The 21,893-nt window shown below is 37.7% G+C and overlaps 1 protein-coding gene and 1 long non-coding RNA gene across 2 annotated transcripts in view; both read left to right on the top strand.

Moving 5' to 3' along the window:
* Window positions 1-21,893, top strand: part of LOC115213089 (cytochrome c oxidase assembly protein COX11, mitochondrial) — a 254,709-nt gene that overhangs the window by 124,551 nt on the left and 108,265 nt on the right. The window lies entirely within an intron of this gene.
* The window catches only part of LOC118763959, a 28,855-nt gene continuing 9,611 nt past the window's right edge, over window positions 2,650-21,893 (top strand). The window contains exons 1-3 of the long non-coding RNA XR_004999730.1: window positions 2,650-2,661; window positions 3,068-3,074; window positions 4,944-4,947. This is a non-coding gene — a long non-coding RNA (uncharacterized LOC118763959). The remainder of the gene's footprint in view (window positions 2,662-3,067; window positions 3,075-4,943; window positions 4,948-21,893) is intronic.

The raw sequence follows: 21,893 nt of genomic DNA on the forward strand, positions 1-21,893 counted from the left end.
ACACACACACACACACATATATACATATAAATATGATGGGCTTCATTCAGTTTCCATCTACCAAATCCACTCACAATGCTTTGGTTGACCCAAGGCTACAGTAGAAAACATTTGTCCAAGGTGACATGCTGTGGGATTGAACCGGGAACCATATGCTTGAGAAGCAAACTTCTTAATCACACACCCTTACCTGAGCCTAGTTAGTTAATATAAATTTTGAACTGTTGCATGTTAGAGATTAGAAACAAGTGTAAACTGCTAGGATGTTGTGGAAACAAGCCCCCAAAACTGAAGACATAGGGAAGAAGAGCTTGGATCAATTGGTGAATGTTATTATGTATTATCATGGCCAGGTTCCAACCCAGGCTGCAACAGCAAAATCCACCCGCCACACTTCTCAGTCTATCACCACTCTCTCAAGGTTCAGTATACATTCCATGCCAGTGTCTGAAATCATGTTATCAATGTAAGTGTGATGATGTTTCCGTCTTCTTACATCTCATTGAACTGGGTTCCACAAGACTAATTTGGATTCTTCCAGCTCAGGGTAGCACATGCAGTGACCATGCAGCTGTCTTTGCCTGATCTTCTTGCTAACTCTTGGTAAGTCTCCATAAAGACATTCATTTGTCATATGTTGCTGCCATTTCACATTTAGGGCCATGCATTTTTCCCCTGCCCACCAATGCACAGTATAGGCCACTTATAATTGAATTCCATGTCGCATAATTTTTCGCTTCTGTACTTATACTCTGCCATGAATGTCCCCCTTTCTCTAGTTCCTTTTGTGTTGATCTATGCCACGAGTTCTTAGGCCTACCTTTCTTTTTATATCCATCCAGATTCCACTGTAAAGCACTTTTCGCTACATTTGGTGTGTCTTTTCTAATTATTTCATTATTAGAAGATTGCGTAGGTTGTGTAAACAAAAAGAATAAGACGTGGATATCACAAGAGACACTAACAGCCATAGAAGTAAGAAAGAAGCTAAAGGAAAAATTACTATCGGTAAGCTTAGAAGTAGAGATAAATAGATATCAGGGGAATCACAACCAACAAAATAAGAAAGTGAAAAAACAATTAAGAAGAGACAAATGAAAATATTTCGAAAATTTAGCAACAACAGCAGAAAGTGCAGCTCAGCGCCAGAACATGAAAGAGCTGTGCAACACAACTAAATTACTATCCGAGAAGAGAGTAAGAGTAGAGAAGGCAGTAAAAGGGAAGGATGGCTGGATGCTAATATCAATTCTAGAACAAAAAAAAATCAATGGAGGGCCATGCATAACGTTTCCAAATTGAATGTTGCTGAAAACTTCAAGTCCTTCGGTTTTTGAGGGAGCAATTCAGAAGCAGACATCAAGACCAGGGAGGCACAAACACAAACAACCTGTCTCAAACAAAGGAAGGTCTGGAACTCCAAATTACCCAGGCAAATCAAAATTGAGCTGTTCATTGCAACTGTTGAATCAATGCTATATAATATGACAGTGAAACTTGGACACTGACAAAGAAATCATCATCAAACATGCTAAATGGAGGGTGAATATAGATTCTGACATTTGGGTGAAATGTAGTAAAGTATTATTTTGGGATGACAAGAAGAGAAAAGATGAAGCCTTGAATGGTTATAAGTATGAGCAATGTAGTAGTAGTGTAAGTTAGTTGTGTCTATTGCGTGCTTGCCCAACTTAGCTTGTAACAGTTATATTTATTATGGATTTAAAAGAAAAATACATTTTGCTATTTTACATAAATCCTTGCATGCTTGTTATGGGAGGAATAGCTTTGGTAGGAGTAATTGTTTTTACAGCTGCATACTCCTTCCTCAATTGCCTGATACTCAGCCATCAAGTATTTTATATATATATGTATATATATATATATATATACATACATACATACATATATTTGAATGTGAATTTATATATATATATATATATATATATATACACCACTACTATTCAACATCCTTGTATGTATATATGTATATATATGAAATACATACATTTATAACAACACACACACACACACACACATTAATTTTGTCATTTTGTTTTCAGTTTTTTTTTTCTTTTTGTTTTGTTTATTCCTAGTTGGAACGTCTTCATTTACACTCTTCTGAATCATGGCATTTCAAAAAGGTATCAATGTCATTCGCGCTTTCCCAAGTCACTCCTATAAATTAGATGAGGAAGAAGACAAGGAGCAGAGGGTGTAGGAGGTGGTGGTGGTGATGGTGACAGGTTTTGAGTTTGTTGTCAAATGTTGCTGTTTTCATTGCTTAACCTCAGGTTAGATTTGATCAAGTAGACCTTACATTAAAGGCCTTCTAACTCTGACCATCCTGTATTTTAGTATATCTAAAAATATATAATGAGTCCTTTCCTTTTCTTTTAAAAACTATAATCTGTCATTTGAAGGACAGCTACTATTTCTAGCAGGTTGAGTGATCATGTAGAGGTTTCTTTGCATTAAGCACATGTAAAGTGTTTGGTTTATTATTATTATGATTATTATTATTATTGAGCTGGCAGAATCATTAGAATGTCAGACAGAATGCTTAGTGGCATTTCTGCTGGCCCTTTAGATTCTGAGTTCAAATACCACCAAGGTCAACTTTTCCTTTCATCCTCTTGCGGTTGATAAAATAAAGTGCTAGTCAAGTACTAAGGTTGATACAAGTGGCCTACCCCACCTTAAAATTGCTGACTTTGTGTCAAAATTTGAAACATAGGCGCAGAAGCAGCTGTGTGGTAAGTAGCTTGTTTACCAACCACATGGTTCCAGGTTCATTCCCACTGCGTGGCACCTTGGGCAAGTGTCTTCTACTATAGCTTCAGGCCGACCAAAGCCTTGTGAGTGGATTTGTTAGATGGAAACTGAAAGAAGCCCGTTGTATATATGTATATATATGTATGTGTGTATATGTTTGTGTCTGTGTTTATCCCCCAACCATCGCCCCAACCATCGCTTGACAACCGATGTTAGTGTGTTTACATCCCCGTAACATAGCGGTTCAGTAAAAGAGACTGATAGAATAAGTACTAGGCTCACAAAGAATAAGTCCTGGGGTCAATTTGCTTGACTAAAGGCGGTGCTCCAGCATGGTCGCAGTCAAATGACTGAAACACGTAAAAGAGTAAAAGAGTATTATGATTATTATGATTATCATTATTATTGAAAGTGGCAAGATGGCAGATGCATTAGCACACCGGGCAAAATGCTTAGTGGTATTTTGTCTGTCTTCAAGTTCTGCCGAGGTCAACTTTACCTTTCATCCTTTCGGGGTTGATAAATTAAGTATCAGTAAAATACTGGGGGGAAGGCGGGTCGATGTAATCAACTAGTCCCCTCCTCCAAAATTTCAGGCCTTGTGTCTTTAGTAGAAAACATCATCATCATCATTATTATTTATGGTTTCTTTTCATTATAACTTTATTTCAGCTACCTTTGTACTGGGCATCCTCCGGCGGCCAAGAGTAGCAAGAGCACTTTTGTCATGCAATGCATGCTAAAATTATCACTACATTTATTCCATTTATGGAAAGTGCTTTCCATAGTATATAGACTGTAACCATGAAGGTTATCTTTTGTAGTTCACAGAGATTGGAGTTACCAGGAAGTTGTTTAATATACTTCTCAGCTCCCTTCTTTATCATTATTATTATTATTATTATTATTATTATTATTATTATTATTATTATTAGTAGTAGTAGTAGTAGTAGTAGTAGTAGTAGTATTGAGTGAGAGAACAGTGCATGCCATTAAAGTGACACTGAGGTACAAATATATGAATCCCAATATACCCATGAGGATTACCTGTTTGATATGGGTACACCAACACATGCATTACAACAATATGTGCATAACGTGGTGACCTCATATCAAGATAAACAGTGCATGACCTTGCAGAGGGGCCCAGTTAGAATTTTCTTCAGGTCAAGTGCCCGTGCCACTCAAAAGGTCCCTGAATAAGGGTTGTTTGAGGATGATGAATGAAACATTTATATTTCCAGGGGTGAATTATTCAAGAATCTTTCTCAACACATGGCTGTGATGCTTCCCCCACTACTCCCGCTTATGATCAGCAATGCACGTACTAAGCTCAACATACTTGACCAAACAACTAACAAGCAAATTTGCAGGTCAAGCAACTGACAAGCAAATTTGCAGGTCAAGCAACTGACAAGCAAATTTGCAGGTCAAGCAACTGACAAGCAAATTTGCAGGTCAAGCAACTGACAAGCAAATTTGCAGGTCAAGCAACTGGCAAGCAAATTTGCAGGTCAAGCAACTTACAAGCAAATTTGCAGGTCAAGCGACTGACAAGCAAATTTGCAGGTTAAGCAACTTACAAGCAAATTTGCAGAATTGCACAGAATATTTGGTGGAGCCCATCTTTTATACCATAATGAAACAAGTACGTGTTAACACTTCCAATCAGTTAAGATCAGAAGCCATGAAAGCTGATCTGAATTTTAGCAATATTTGCACTGTTGCTCATTATCGCTATCACCATCCCCAATTCTTCTATCATCAACAGGATTATCATGTCAACCATTCAAGATGTGTCCTTGTTCTTTCATGCTGCATTTGTTCTTAGTATAAGTTCTTAGTATAAGTTCTTAGTATAAATGAATAATACTTTTAGTTCTTAGTTTATAGTATATTACTAAGGAAGCTAGTTGAAAGAGAATTTGTTGCTACATTAGTAGGCCAAGTAATTATTATGTATATGTTTTGTCTGTCTGTTTGTCTGTGTCTCTCAGTGTTTCTTAATATCATTTCAAAATATTCTGCACTTTTATGTCAGTTCACAATCCTAATTTACCTTTCATCATCATCATCATCATCATCGTTTAACGTCCGTTTTCCGCGCTAGCACGGGTTGGACGGTTTCGACCGGGGTCTGGGGAGCTCGGGACTGCCCCAGGCTCCAGTCTAGTCTGGCAGTGTTTCTACAGCTGGATGCCCTTCCTAACGCCAACCACTCCGCAAGTGTAGTGGGTGTTTTTTACGTGCCACCTGCACAGGTGCCAGAGGGGTCTGGCATCGGCCACGTTCGAATGGTGCTTTTTATGTGGGGGGGGGGTGCAGAAATATAGGGGAGCACCAGTGGGGAGGGGTGGTTCAGAGAAATGATGACAGGTTCTAGGCAAGTAGAACGTAGGATATCGAGAGAGGGGTAATGCATGGTGAAATAGCGTATTGAAGAGGGGGGTTCGAAGAGTAGACACCTATAATGGTGGTGGGAGAAGTGACATCCGGTATAGATGGAGCAAAATATAGAGATATCCGGTATTGGTGGTGGGGGTGGGCAGGGCGGGTGCACCGCGAAGATACGAAGTTTGATTTTAGACGAATGAAGATAGATAGATAGATAGAGAAATTTGATAAATAGTTAGACAGATAGAGAAACATAAGAGGGAGTATCCGGTGTAGATGGTGAGAACAGTGTTCACCGGTATTGGTGGTGGGGGTGGGAGGGCGGGCGCACCGCGCATTGGGAGAAGATGAGGTTTTTGGGAGAAGATGAGGTTTTAGGCGGCAGAAAGAAGACAGGATTGAGATGAAATGCTTTGCGGTGGTGTGAATAAGTTTTTGTGAGTGAAAGTTTTTATGCTTCAGCTAGCATTTGAGACGAAAGACAACGATAACGCTATTAGATGGGGATACAATAATAATAAGGCTTGCAAAAACAATGAAAAGAGGAAACAGGTCGGGAACTTAGCTTGATGTTTTTCATCCTGCGGTATTGGCTAAGCCTGTGGAAGCGAGTGAAGGTGAGATATATACCGAGAGAGAGAGAGAGAGAGAGAGAGAGAGAGAGACAGTGAAAACAGAGGGAGAACCGACACCACATAGCGAGAGAGAGAGAGAGACATAGTGACACCGCGCGTATATGAAAATAAAACAAAAAAAATATATAGCGTTGTATATGACACAATATGTTACATAACATAGGTTTCAAATTTTAGCACAAGGCCAGCAATTTAGGGGATGGGGGTAAGTTGATTACACTGACCCCAATGCTTAATGTTAGGAAGGGCCTCCAGCTGTATAAACCATGCCAAGAGAGACAGTGGAGCTTGGTGCCGTCCTCTGGTTTGCCAACTCCTATCAAACCATCCAATTCATGCCAATGTAGGAAATGGATGTTAAATGATGATGATGATGGTGGTGGTGGTGATGGCGGTAGCGGCACATCATCATCATCATTATTCAGGTATGTCCAACTTGTCCACTTAACTAACAAGATGTATCTTGTAAAAAATACTCGATAGATGGCAACATGGAAAGTTACCTTTGTATTCTCCAGTGACAGTTTCCATGGCAAGCATGTGACAGAGAAATGAATGAAGAGATCTGTAGAACTATGTAAAACATTGAACTCAAAAACTGAAATGCTGTTAGCAGAAAATGTTAATAAGTATAGCATTCCCCTTTTTTAGGTATTATATTTCTCATCACTTCCTTTCTTCAAGAAATGAAGGAAGAATGTTTAACATGTAAACTAGTTTATGGCGCCAACAAGAAAAGATGCTTCAGTAAACAGAAAACCCAATAATTAATCTAATTTGCATATATTAAAATGAAAATTTTGTTTTGAGGGGGGAAAATTTCATGTTATCTCTTTGGGCAGTGCAGAAGATTATGAATTAAAATATCTTCAAGTCATTGTTATTTATCTAAAATTATATGTATGCTTCAGCAAATTTTGAAAAACATGCCATTTTTTTCCCTTTTGTAGTTTGTTATTTGTTTTTTTTTTTTTTACTATTTTTAAAATTCACTTGTTGTTGAAGAAAACTTTTATATTATTGCTTTCTTTTAAGCTGCCTCCTCCTCCTCTTTCGGTACTGCATTGTTTTCCATCTTATATTTAATTTTGGTATGTTCTAATGATGTAAAATATAACCATAATTATGTGTTGTGGCAGATGGTAGTTGTCATCAGTAATAAAGCCCCAGCTTTAGATGTAAATGCCCCAGGGAGAATTCAGTGTGAAAATGAATGAAAAGAAAAGTAAAAAATGGAATAAGAAAAATCCCAACAAACTATTTCATTAAAAAGAACAGATATTTTTAACAACAAAAATACAAAAGGAATTGTTGTAATTGAGTAGTTCAGTGTTATACAAAAGATATATGATATGAAGTTAACCAACTGTGTATTGAATAACAGTTCGTAGATGCAGGACCAAGATACGATGCTTTTCAGCCTGGTCTAAGACCAATTCACATACTCAAGCAAGATATACCTTGTACAGAGAACACTGTAGAGGTTGTGACATCAGTCAATAATTCCCTGATGCCATTTGCATGACAGAATGATACATAAATTAACATATTTAACCGTTGACTTCTTGTGCCTTTAAGTTGATGAAAGATCCCTGATGACTACCATAATAAGTGTCACATACTTGCCATGGCACTGTCACTGAAAAATTCTAAGCTAACTTCCCCGTTGCCTTCTTTTTGGGTATGTTTTACAAGATATATCATGTTGGTTAAGTAGACGTTGGCCATACCTGAATGCAGTACCATCATCATCATTTAACATCCATTTTCCACACTGGTATGTAATTCATGGTTTGACAGGAGCTGGCTAGCCAGAGAACTGCTCCAGCCTTCACTGTCTCTTTTGGCATGGGTTTTTTTAATGGTTGAATGCCCTTCCTAATGCCAACCACTTTACAGAGTGGATGGGTGCTTCCCTCTTTATAAATTCTTGTGAGGGATTTATAAAGAGGGAAGTAGATAAGGCATTAAACTCTCTATTGAGGGGTCATGTTCACATAATCATATGCATTAGTTTAATAATTGTGCATGAAAGTGTGTGTGTGTGTGTGTATATGTGGTATCATCATCGATGATATATATATATATATATATATATATATATATAGGGTTAAAGGGTAGGGTACGTAGCCGCCATGTATATAGGTAAACGTTAAAAAAACACAATATGATTGTTTTTACGTTATTTTGTATTTTTATCCGTGCTTTCTTTATTGTTTTTACGTATTTTTGAATTTTTTTTTTTTTTCGAGTAACATCGTCCGTTTTTCCGTCACCGTGTTGTATACTTTCGAGGTTTTCTTCCAAGGAATCTAATGCGATTGGCTTAGATTTCCCTTGGTTGGCTGCCCAGATTGGAGCAATCTCAAGATTAATCAGCCGAAATTGCGAAGATGATTGGTTCTTGACTGATGACTGAGAGCTTCGAAAGTCCCGTCTGTGTGTTTTTTTGCCGTCTTCAATGTTTTCACGTTCTTGTCCCATTTGTGTTTTTTTAACGTTTACCTATATACATGGCGGCTAGGTACCCTACCCTTTAACCCTATACTGTAAGTATATTACTCTCTAACTTTGGTACGACTCTACTACTCTGTCTCTTTTCCCCCCTCTCCTACTTTTCTGCCTGCACCCTTTTCACTCCCCTTGTTCTGTCTCTTTCCCTCTTTTTCTTCTCCTCCCTTGTTCCCCTTCTTTCTTTCTCTCTTCCTCCGTCCCTCCTCTCCCACATTTCTCTGCCTCTCAGACCTTATACCCCACTTGACCTGTCCTTTCCCTCTCCTGCTTCTCTCTTCATCTGTCCCTTCCTCCTTTTTGTGCTCACGTGACCAGCTAGCTACTACTGCCTTTCGCATCAAGTAGTGGCTTGACCACACGTATGTGTTTGTGCTCCGTTTGCCTTCAGGCATTTTTACCACAGCCAGCCCTATACTCAACTCGTCCTGTCGAAAGACGCTTGTCCTGACGTCCTGGTTTTGTTATGATTGTTTTTACGTTATTTTGTATTTTTATCCGTGCTTTCTTTATTGTTTTTACGTATTTTTGAATTTTTTTTTTTTTTCGAGTAACATCGTCCGTTTTTCCGTCACCGTGTTGTATACTTTCGAGGTTTTCTTCCAAGGAATCTAATGTGATTGGCTTAGATTTCCCTTGGTTGGCTGCCCAGATTGGAGCAATCTCAAGATTAATCAGCCGAAATTGCGAAGATGATCTGGTTCTTGACTGATGACTGAGAGCTTCGAAAGTCCCGTCTGTGTGTTTTTTTGCCGTCTTCAAAATGTTTCACGTTCTTGTCCCAGTTTGTGTTTTTTTAACGTTTACCTATATATATATATATATATATGTATGTATAGGCGTGCAGGAGTGACTGTGTAGTAAGAAGCTTGCTTCCCAACCACATGGTTCTGACTTCAGTCCCACTGCATGGCACCTTGGGCAAGTGTCTTCTACTATAGCTTCGGGCCAACCAAAGCCTTGTGAGTGCATTGGTAGACATCGTATATATATATATATATATATATATATATATATATATATATATATAAATATGGTTAATCCAAACAAGAAAGCACAAAAAAACACAACAACGCGAGGACGTGGAACAAATATAGTATTATTGGATGCTCAGGAAAGAAGGAGGGTTTAACGTTTCGAGCGGAGCTCTTCGTCGGAAAGATCCAGAGAAGGGAAGACAGAGGGAAAAAAATCGCCAACGGTACACACGAGGTCAAGGCAGGTACACCAAATTGTAGTTATGCCCAAACGTACATTTTTGTGTATTTGTGTCTGTGTTTGTCCCCCTGCCATCGTTTGACAAACAATGTTGTAGTTTTTATGTCCCCGTAACTTAGCATTTCAGCAAAAGTGACCAATAGAATAAGTACCAGGCTTACAAAGATTATCCTGAGGGTCGATTTGTTCAACTAAAAGCTGTGCTCCAGCATGGCAGCAGTCAAAATGACTGAAACAAGTAAAAGAGTATATATATATATATATATATATATATATATATATGTAGGTTCAGGTATGACAGTGTAGTTAAGAAGTTTGTGTCCTAGCCACATGGTTTAGGTTCAGTCCCACTGTGTGACAACTTAGCCAAATGTCTTCTAATATAGCTCCAAACTGATCAAATCCTTGTGAATGGATTTGGTAGACAGAGATTGAAAGAGGCCTGTTGTGCATTTACATGTATCTGTGTTTATCTCCTTTGTCTCCATATCATGTTATGTATGCAAGTAAGTGCAACCCTCATACAAGTAGTAACATTTGTTTATAATCTACCATGTCCTTACTTGGGAATTTGCCGCAAGGAACTTCATCTGACTCATGCAGGCATAGAAGGCATGACAATGAGGATGATGATGATGATATATGGGTATGATGATCAGGCACATGCTGTCAGTAATTACTCAGGGTAGGCAGTTGGTAACGTTTATGTAGTAAAACACAAAAAAATAAGCAAAACACAGACGCTTGACTGAGTTGGAGTCAGATTTACTTCTGCCTTTATAGCGCATAAAGAAAACGTTGTTGTAGGAATGCATGCAGCACATGTACTTCCGCAATATTATGCATAGCTTTAATACTGAAATTGAAAGGCAAGGGCGAATTATGCCTACCTAATCTACAAAAAAATAAGATATTTTGCATTTTATACATAATAATCAGAGTAACCTTCATAATTTTATTGAATTAGGTGCATATATTGCCATAAAAGGAAAATGTTGCTATCGATCTATTTTATTCAGGGTAGGCACTGCCTACCTTGCCTACCCAGGTGGCACATCCCTGATGTTGATGCAAACAGGAAAAATAGAACTCAAAATAGAGTATATATATATATATATATATATATATATAGTTTTATTAATGTTTAGCAGAAGTAACAGAGTGACTCAAGGTCTGAGAGTTTTGTGTATTGGCGCAAGTAAGTCACTCTGTTACTTTTGCTAAATATTAATAAATTTATATATGTATGGTAAATGAGAGATGGGATTTTTGGAATATACAAGAATTCATTATTAATCATGGCAATATTGACTGATACTGTTGGTCCTGCCACCTATGGTTGCTTTCAGAGTAAGAGGTGGAGCGAAAGAGAATTTGCTAAGAAATAGAAAGAAGGCGGTGAGCTAGCAGAAACCTTAGCATGCTGGGCGAAATGCTTAGCGGTATTTTATCTGCTGTTACATTCTGAGTTCAAATTCCACCGAGGTCAACTTTGCTTTTCATCCCTTCGGGATCGATAAATTAAGTACCAGTTACGCACTTGGGTTGATGTAATCGACTTAATCACTTTGTCTGTCCTTGTTTGTCCCCTCTATGTTTAGCCCCTTATGGGCAATAAAAAAATAAGAAATAGTAGGGAGGGGGAAATTTCCCTGAAGGGGAGAGAACCACTCAGGGCTTATAATTTTTTTTTTTTTATTATGTGATGTCTTTTTCTTATTTTTTCCTTATTATATATGTTTGTAAACTGAAACTATTTCCCCCACAGTAAATTGAAGAGTAGGCACAGCGAATTCGAGATGGCATGTGCACTAAGAAGAAGCTAGACAGCAACTGATGTTCTCCTGCTGATATTCCCAGCTTGTTACCAAACATTGCCAGCTTGCGTGTTTGTTATTCAAGATACTGTTTGTCACCCGAAATATTTTACGTTAGAAAAATTGTTTGTAAACTGATTTGTTCATAATATGAAACATTCATAAACTGGGGTTCCATTGAATCCAGAACTTGGGCAAAATGTTGCCATCCACTACTACTGTAATAATGGTTTCAAATTTCGACACAAGGCTAGCAATTTTGCTCCACAAGTACCTATTTTATCAATCCCAAAAGGACGAAAGGCAAAGTTGACCTCAGTGGGATTTGAACTCAGAATGTAAAGACAGATGAAATGCAACTAAGCATTTTGCCTGGTGCAGTAATGATTCTAATAAAAGAATTATATGAAAAAGAAACATGGATGCTCTTTCCACTCTTTGGTAATGATTTCTCAACATAAGGGGGAAAAGAATATGTAGAAGTGATTCTCCCCACTTGAGCAGCATCTCTCTCTCTCTCTCTCTTTCTCTCTCTCTCTTTCTCTCTCTCTCTCTCTCTCACACACACACACACACACACACCACATATAATAACTCCCAGTGAACAAACCATGTGTGTGTGTGTGTGTGTGTGTGTAAAGAACTGTAAAAGTGCTTGATACACATCTGGAGAAAAGTGATTCATATTGGTTAATTAGGATTTTGATGTAATTACTCTGTTTCACACAGTTCTATCTCTTATACTGACTATAATCACTGAGACTATATGAAACCAATGGTATAAGCTTGATAAAAGCCTTAGTGTTCATACACCTTTATGGACAAGGAAACATATTTAAAACACACACTTTGAATGTTGATTATTTAACTGTCATGCTGTCCTGCCAGTGAATGCATATGATCCTGCACAGTGGCCTTGTGTGAAACTGTTCCAGCTATTTGATGTGCCTGTGCTATGGGGTCTATGTTTGACATCCATAGAGTAGTGTAGAAATGACTACAACCTTGTAGATCTTGACCTTTGTTGATAGTCTGATGCCTTTCTGCTGGAGGACTTTTTACTTTTAATCTTCCAAGTGCTTGGCTAGTCTTGTGGATTCTGGATATAATTTCACTGTCCAATGATCCATCAGCTGAGATTGTGCTGCCAAGAGGTGCTGGACAGAGCTTGTTCAGATAGATATCATTCAACCACAGTAGAAAAAAAGTTACATCAAAATATCTGTGACCTCAAGGGGGCAGTAAGGCACCTATTCACCTTCAAAAGGCTCAGTTACGCTGGATTGGCCATGTCATCAGAATGACTGACAACCGTGTGCCCAGACAGTTGTTGTATGGCAAGCTCACGCAGGGCTCATGCAAACGAGGAAGACCTTAAACTGAGGTACAAAGACAAACTGAAAAATAACCTCAAATGGAGCAGCATTAGCCCTTGTGAACTCAAAGCCTCTTCCACAAACAGATCGGTGTGGAAGTCTCACACCTTACAAGCAACAGCTGCCTTCGAAGAGGACCAGCAACAACATCTCAGTGCTGTAAGATGTCAGAGGGCAGCATCTGCCTTAATCCAGTCAAAAAACTATCACTGTGACATCTGTGAGTGCCTGTGTGCGTCCAGCTTTGGACTGCGGTGTCACATGCGCTCTCATTGCTGACACTGGTGGACTACCTATCATCGTTTAATTGTACTTATGTGTTTGCAAGTGAATAGTCAAACACAGAACATGTTTGATTGCACATTTTCTGATCTTCTTCAGTGAAATATATATATAAAACCTTGCAATATATTATTCTAAACAATCTGTTGTATATTGAACCTATTGCAGGAATGCAGGAATACTGATAGCAATAGTCTTGGAGACAGAGTTGGTGACAATTGTAGCAGCAGTTGTGGCTATTGTAGTTGTAGGAGGGGGTGGTGGTGGCGGTGGCAGTAGCGGTAATAGAGATAGTGATAGTAGTAGAAGTAATTTTACTAGTTATTCATCCTGGTGGCAAATAAAAGTAATCATTATTATTGTTATACTTAGGGATGGTCATATTTTGCCAATTATTATTATTATTATTATTATTTTTCTTAAATAAAATGCTTTTTCACTAGAGAATGACTGTTAGTCTATTTCCACGGCACTCAGTTTATTGCAATTTGTACAAAAGAAAGGAAAGCTGCAGACAATTCTTGGAATTGATAACTAATTTAATACCCCGAAGTAATTTGCTATAATTACTAACTGGTTCAATGGTTGAAATGCGTAGGAAGATTTTTCTTCCTGCAACTTATTCAATAGACTTTGAGATATTTCTGATCTATAATTTACATTCCATTCTCATCATTAAGACAGTATTGTTAATGTGGCTTTTTGTTTGTTTGTTGTTGTTTATTCCCATGTTAGTGCTGATCAAGCAGAGCTTTGATCAAAGATGGTGATCATGTTGTCTTTGGTTAAGGTTAATGTAGACTGATTTATTTACTGCCCACAAGGGGCTACACACAGAAGGGGCAAACAAGGACAGACAAATGGATTAAGTCGATTATATCAACCCCAGTGCGTAACTGGTACTTATTTAATCGATCCCAAAAGGATGAAAGGCAAAGTCGACCTCAGCGGAATTTGAACTCAGAACATAGCGGCTGATGAAATACCGCTTAGCATGTCGCCCGGCATGCTAACGTTTCTGCCAGCTCGCTGCCTTATTTAATGTAGTCTTGTCCCAGACTACATTAACCTCGATGCAAACATTTCTTTCTCTTTCAAAAGTTATAGGATTGTCGTTTGAGGGAAATTTGGCTGTTATTTCTAGAAGATCAGCAGTACCCAACCTCTCCTGCACTGTGGACTGGCTTCGTGTGAGACAATAATTTTTCCATGGACTTGGGTTGCATGCACATAATAAAACACAATAAGATGCATACTATATAATTATTACATATATAATTCGTATTGGTTTCAAATTTTGGTACACAGCTAGCAGTTTTGGTTGGGGGTTTAAATCAATTATATTGACCCCAGTACTCAACTGGTATTTATTCTATCAACCCTGAAAGGATGAAAGGCAAAGTTGAGCCATCAGAATTTGAACTCAGAATGTAAAGATAGACAAAATGCCTCTAAGCATTTTTGCCTGGTGTGCTAATGATTCTGCTAGCTTGCTGCCTTCAACCTATATAATACATAGAGTAAAGGGTAAAGACCCTCTTCAGTCATGAATGACCATGAGATTGCACCTAGAAAGTTACCCTCTGAGGTACAAGTCTGGGCAAGACTGCGTATGGAAAGACGATGAGCTGGCAGCAATGTTAGCACCCTGGGCGAAATGTTTAGCGGTATTTCATGTCTTTATGTTCTGAGTTCAAATTCTCCCATGGTCGACTTTGCCTTTCATCCTTTCAGGGTTGTTAAATCAAGTACCAGTTGCATACTGGGGTCAATCTAATCAACTGACCCCCTCCCCCAAAATTTTAGGCCTACAAAATTTTAGTAGAAAAGATTGTTTATGGAAGACCAGCAGTCTCCCATGCATACCACCAATGTTATCCAAGGGAAAGGCAAACACCGATACAACTTGGCACCAGTGATGTCGCATTTCATTTCTACAGCTGAGCGAACTGATGCAACATGACAAGAACACAACATGATTGTAAGCTCAATGATCTAACCACTGAGCCATGCGCCTTCAAATATATAATACATATATAATATATATATATATATATATAATACATATATAATACATATATAATGTAAAAACACTCTACAGATTGTGATAGTCATTAAAATAGAGATAAAATTTAAAAGCTTTTTCGTTTTATTTTTTCTTTTTGTAGTCCAGTACCAGATGCTCCATAGTCCCAGCACTGATCTGTGACCCAGTATTTTGGAAACCCCTGCTAAGGAGGGCAAATAGGAGTTTGTGATACTATTGTTTTTGCCAAAATACTTGATCTTTTATTCTTTACTTGTTTTATTCAGGAGACTGCGGTCATGCTGGGGCACCGCCTTGAAGAATTCTTATTGAATGAACTAACCCCCAATACTTATTTTTATTTTAAGCCTGGTACTTATTTTATCGTTCTCTTTTTCCTGAACTGCTAAGTTATAGGGACATAAACACACCAATTCCAGTTGTCAAGCTGTGGTGGGGGACAAACACTGACACAAAGATATGCATACACACACATATATGTATGTATGTATATATATATATATATATATATATATATATATATATATATATATATATACACATATATACGACAGGCTTCTTTCAGTTTCCGTCTACCAAATCCACTTACAAGGCTTTGCTAGTACGGAAAACGGACATTAAACGATGATGATGATGATGATGATGATGATATGAATTTTTTGCATAAGATAAAAAACCAAGGCTGTATAGATATTAGAGCATTTATAGATAGAAGGTCTTACAGCTGTTTCTAGGATATTAATTAATAATATCTCTTCATCGGAGACGGTGTGAGAGGAAAATTGTCATTGTTAGTTTAGATGTGATACAAAATAGAGAGTAAGGTGGAGGAAAGAAAATAGATGTAAGCTATGTATGGATATTGAATTTGTAAATCCGTTTTATAGGCATAATGGTATATATGCAATATTCCAATATCCTTTGAAAATCCAAAAGTCCAACAGAGTTTAATATGAGTCCTTCTAAATATAGAGTTTATAAGTTATGTAAGATTCCCTTATGAGTGAGATGTCCGTATGTATATATGACAGGCTTCTTTCACTTTCTGTCTACCAAATCCACTCACAAGGCTTTGGGCCAGCCCAAGGCTCTAGTAGAATTTTACCAAAATTCCAAGTTATAGGGATGTAAACAAACCAACACCAGTTGTTAAGCTGTAAGGAGAGGTGACCAACATAAAAACATATACACATAGGCTTTTCATTTATATATATATATGTGTGTGTACATGACAGGCTTCCTCACAGTTTTTTGTCTACTAAATTCACTCACAAGGCATTGGTTGGCCTGTAGCTATAGTAGAAGACATTTCCCCTATGTGCTGTGCAGTGAGACTGAACCTGAAAGCACTTGGTTGCAAAGTGAGCTTCTTAACCACACAGCCATGTTTACACCTAGTTAACAACGAAACAAAAATATTTTTAGTTATTACTCTACCTAGACACGTAGAACTTACAGTCGATGCACCGATAATATATCTTCAGGTTTATTAATATATTATTATCTTACATGTTCGCTTATTCATTCCGCATGTATCTTCACATGTCGCCAATTTATCTCTTGATCTCTTTAGTGGTTTTGTTGCAGGTGTTGATACTTGTAAAAATGATAAAAATATAAACTGCAACTCACTGCAAACAGTTTTGACTTACTACTGACAACCCAACAATCTGTTTAAATTTGAGAAAAATTTCAAGTAACTGCTAATGAAATCTGATGTTTTAATCAATGAATGATGTTGAATTTAAGTAGCTTAACTCACATCTTGAATTTCTTGAAACCATCCTATTTCTACCCATCCACATGTTAGCTTTGCTTACTGACAACAAGCTGATGAGTTCTTCTTTTATTCTTTTAAATTTTTCAGTCATTTGATTGCGGTCATGCTGGAGCACCACCTTTAGTTGAACAAGTCGACCCCATGACTTATTCTTCGTACACCTAGTACTTATTCTATCGGTCTTTTGCCGAACCGCTAAGTTACAGGGATGTAAACACATCAATATCAGTTGTCAAGCGATGGTGGGGGGAATAACACACACGCACACACACACACACACACACACACATATAGACACACACACACGCACACACATAGACATACACACACACACACATAGACACACACACACACCCACATATATATATGACGGGCTTCTTTCAGTTTCTCTCTACCAAATCCACTCACAAGGCTTTGGTCAGCCCGAGACTATAGTAGAAGACACTTGCCCAAGGTGCCATGCGGTGGGACTGAACCCAAAACCATGTGGTTGGGAAACAAGCTTCTTACCACACCTGCACCTAATATTTATTAACATCTATTTTAACATTTATCTACCCTCCCATCCTTTCCATTTTTCTGTCCCTATTCTATCCCTCACATTCACCTTGTTCCTTGACCTCGCATCTCTCTCTCTCTTTCACAATGAGGAAGCCCTGCATTCAACCCTTCAGTAAAACACTTGTTCTTCTCCCTCTATCATACTCTCACATCCCTCATTAATATACCCCACACAATTGAGGTATGTTATCTTGTGAGTACTTCTCTTTTATCTTGTTTCAGTCATTAGATGGCAACCATGCTGATCACAAGATTGTAGTTTCAATTCCTGGTCTGGGTAGTGCATTTGTGTTCTTGAGCAAAACACTTCATTTTACACTGCTCCAGTCCACTCATCTGTAATTGAGTAATGCTGTTACAGACTAGTGCCCTGTTCAGTGGGGAATGATCATGATCTCTGTCGCTTATATGCCAAGGAAACTTGATAACTGGCCTTATGAGCTTTAGGACTCAAGACAGTAATGTCCAGCATTGCGTGATGGTGATGGTGATGGTGATGATGATGATGATGATGATGATGATTACAAGGACTTAACTGGCATTTTATTTTATTGATTCCCAAAAGGATGAAAGGCAAACTTGACCTTGGTGGGATTTGGACTCAGGATATTAAGGAGCTTGAACAAATATTGTTAGACATTTTTTGTTCCAATGTGCCAATAATAATATCACTTTAGCTGTATTATATAGAACCATCTATTGACAGAAATTTTCGCACTTGCATATACATGTGTGTGTGTGTGTGTGTGTGTGTGCATGTGTCAGTAATCTTGTGCTTAAGTATGTATACAAGAATGAGTCCATGTATGTGTGAGTATGTGATGCAGAATTGGATATTTCATGTCTCGATCTGTTTTCTAGTTACTTGTTAGTTTGTTTTTTTTTTAATGTGAAAGACTACATTAATAAGACATTAATATCAAAATCTATTTCTGCCAAATTTCCCTAATTGATTGACACTTTAGTAGTTTTGTGTAATTTCAATCTGATAATTGCTTGCCCAAGGACAATGTTGAAATTATTGTTATTATTAACATATTATTTTTATTTATTACCTCTGCCTTAGTGAAAGGTGGAAGTATTGTTTTGTCATGTCTGTTTGTTTGTCCTTGGACAAGATATCTCAAGAACTGCTAGATGGATTTGGATGAAACTTACAGGGATGTTTGGCCTCATGACTGGCATGAACTGATTAGATTTTGGGATCGATCCAGTACTGGACAACGATTCTGGATTATTTTTCCGGTTATTTTTTTTACTTAATTTTTGAGAGCGGTCAGGTTTATTTTTAGTATTCCCGTTTGTGAGAGCAGTTGAGTATATTTCAGATATTCTCATTTAAAAATTATCTCTGGCTAATCGTTGATGTTGTCTTGAGCGAGGTTTATGTATGTATAGGTGCAGGAATGGCTGTGTGAATCTTAGTCTTGCAACACTGGTGTATGTCATCCTCTTTGTGAGGCCTCTGTCATTGGCCATCGTGATGAGGAGACATGTTTTACATGTTAAGGAAGGAAGTTCAATAGGTGATTATATTTGATACCTAGTTGACAGCTTTTTTGATTGATGAGGCTTGAGGGTTATCCGAGGTTAGTGTCCCAGAGGTGTCATCATGCATAGAGCTGGCCAGGTCCACCAGTGTTCCTCTATATGCATATGTGTATACTATTTTTCATTTTTATATATTTGAAACCTTACCAGAAGGAGCTGGTTTTTGACATAATAACAATGATCCATCACTCAAATTTACATGACAATAATGGAAAAGTGTTAGATGTTGAACTTTAGTAATGTCTTGTACAGTTTTACTGTTCCATTTAGGGAGTAAAACTTTGTTTTAATTTTTGGTTAATTAAAATTTCAAAATACTCTTTCTTATCTCTTTTGAAACATATTTTCATTAATACTAATGACTTTTCTTTTTAATTAAAGCTGGTTAGAAATTATTTTTGGTTTGTTACATTAAGTATGGTAGCCTCCACTCATCTATGCATATATACATTAGTATGTGTGTATTAAAGGAAAGATTTATATGTGTGTGTGTGGTGGTGGGGGTGATATATGCATTTCTTTTTTTTTTGTGCCTTTTTTTGTCCAAAACAACTAAATAAAAAATTGTAAAACACACACATACACACACATGCAATTATAGTTATAGAATCATGAACAGGTTACAAGAGTATAACAAAAGATTGTGATACTAAAAAGTAACAAAATGGGAGACTGAATAACACTGGTCAACAACTTTTGAAAAGTTGTGTGCTTCTTAAATGAGATTAGTCAATTCCTATGTATTTTCATGTCCTGAATCCAAATATCACATTGAAAAATACTTATTAGCTGTAAGCTTAAAGATACACGACATGTAATATTTGATTATTTTATTATAACGTACAATATGTGTCATTATGTTTAAAGCTCTAGTCCATATCTACTCTCTGCCTTTTTGCTTGACCCGTATAGAGGGCTGAAGAATAATCTCTTGCCAATGTCCAAGCAAGCATCGTTTTGCTCCATTTGCCCTGGTAATGCTTGTCCATGGTTGAAATATCTTGATGAAACCCTTGACCATGTTCATCAGTAACTGCCCCACAGTTTTAACCATAATATCCATTATCAGCGACCTAAAATTAGTTGGAAATTACTACTCTGGACTCAGAAACATTTTGGTTGTTGCCCTGTGTAATTAATTATGTGTAAGGTAAATTAGAAGTATGTCAAAGAGCAGAAATTTAATTGCAGCAGATGCTATGCCTTTATTTAGTTATGTCTCTTTATGTTTTGAGTTCATGTCCTGCCCAGGATGGCTTAACCAGTCATAATTTCCTGATCAATAATGTATGCACCAGTCAAGAGCTGTGGTGGATTACATTGCTTAAACCCCTATTTGAGCCTTTTGATACCAACCCACTTGAGACCACTCTTGGGTTTGTGATCTTTGAAAGTGAGTTAAATTAAAATTTTCCACCAAAATAATACAGGCACAGGTATGGCTGCATGGTAAGAAGCTTGCTTCCCAACCACAAGGTACTGGAGTGTCTTCTACTGTAGCTTCAAGCTGACCAAAGCTTTGTGATTGGATTTGGTAGATGGATACTGAAAGAAGCCTGTCGTGTATATATCTGTGTGTGTGTGTTTGTGTCTATGTTTCTCCTCCTGCCATCACTGCTTAACAACTGGTGTTGGTGTGTTTACTTAGCATTTGATGTGTAACATGGAGTTTGGCAAAAGAATAAGCACTAGGCTATAAAAATAAATTCTGAGGTCAATTTATTCATCTAAATCCCCTTCAAGGTGGTGCTCCAGCATGACTGCAGTCAAATGACTGAAACCAATAAAAGAAAGTTTAAAAATTTTTATTTAGGAGTGGCTGTGTGGTATGTAGCTTGCTTACCAACCACATGGTTCCGGGTTCAGTGCTGGAGTGTTTGCATCCCCGTAACTTAGCGGTTCAGCAAAAAGAGACCGATAGAATAAGTACTAGGTTTACAAAGAATAAGTCCTGGAGTCAATTTGCTTGACTAAAGGCGGTGCTACAGCATGGCCACAGTCAAATGACTGAAACAAGCAAAAGAGTAAGTTCTAAACACCTGCTTGATTATTCCATCCATTCATCCATTTTTGTCTCCTACTATTCCGAGGTGAGTCACAGGTGTAGAGTCCTTAGACACCTCCTCCATAAGGTCCAATCAGAAACAACTGTTATTAATCTTTCTTGTCAGAGCTGTGACATTCTGGTTCCCAACCACTTCCTGGACCCATTTCAGGGTCACAGGATCTGCAGCCTTTGTGCTTCAACACCACACATACCGGAACAAGTTGCAGGTTTATTGATGTACTGGCATTGGGTGGAGATTGCAATTTATTTTTTGAGCTAAGATCTGAATATATTCCCGGTCAAACCTACACAAACAGACATTGCGATGTGGTTATTTTCTCTAAACCTTTTCATATTGCAGCTTTTGGTAAACTTATTCATGCCAGGCACCACCAAGTTGGCACTTTTATTGGACTTGCAATTTCTGCCTTAAAAATGACAAAGTTATTTTATTAAATTCTTCATTAATTTCAAAATTAATTGAAACTAAGGCAGTGTATTTCAACAGATAACATTATCATCATCCGCCTCCTCCTCCTCCTCATCATCATCCATTTTCCATGCTGGCATGGGTTGGATGGTTTGACAGAAGCTGACAACCCAGAGAACTACACCAGGCTCTAGTTGTCTGTTTTGGGCTGGTTTCTATGGCTGGATGCCCTTCCTGTTGCCATGTGAAGTTCAACATCTAACTCTTCCCCATTATTGCCATGTAAATTCAAGTGATGGATCATTGTTTCTATGATAGGAACCAGCTCCTTCTGGGAAGGATTCAATTATATAAAAATTAAAAAATAATATATGTATGTAGCTGTGTGTTAACTTTCGAAAACTCTGCTGGCAAATTAAGAAGCACCCATGTACACTTACCCTCATACATACACATATGCATGCTTACA

Source organism: Octopus sinensis, linkage group LG6 (genome assembly GCF_006345805.1).
Source record: "Octopus sinensis linkage group LG6, ASM634580v1, whole genome shotgun sequence".
Taxonomy (NCBI): Eukaryota; Metazoa; Mollusca; class Cephalopoda; order Octopoda; family Octopodidae; genus Octopus; species Octopus sinensis.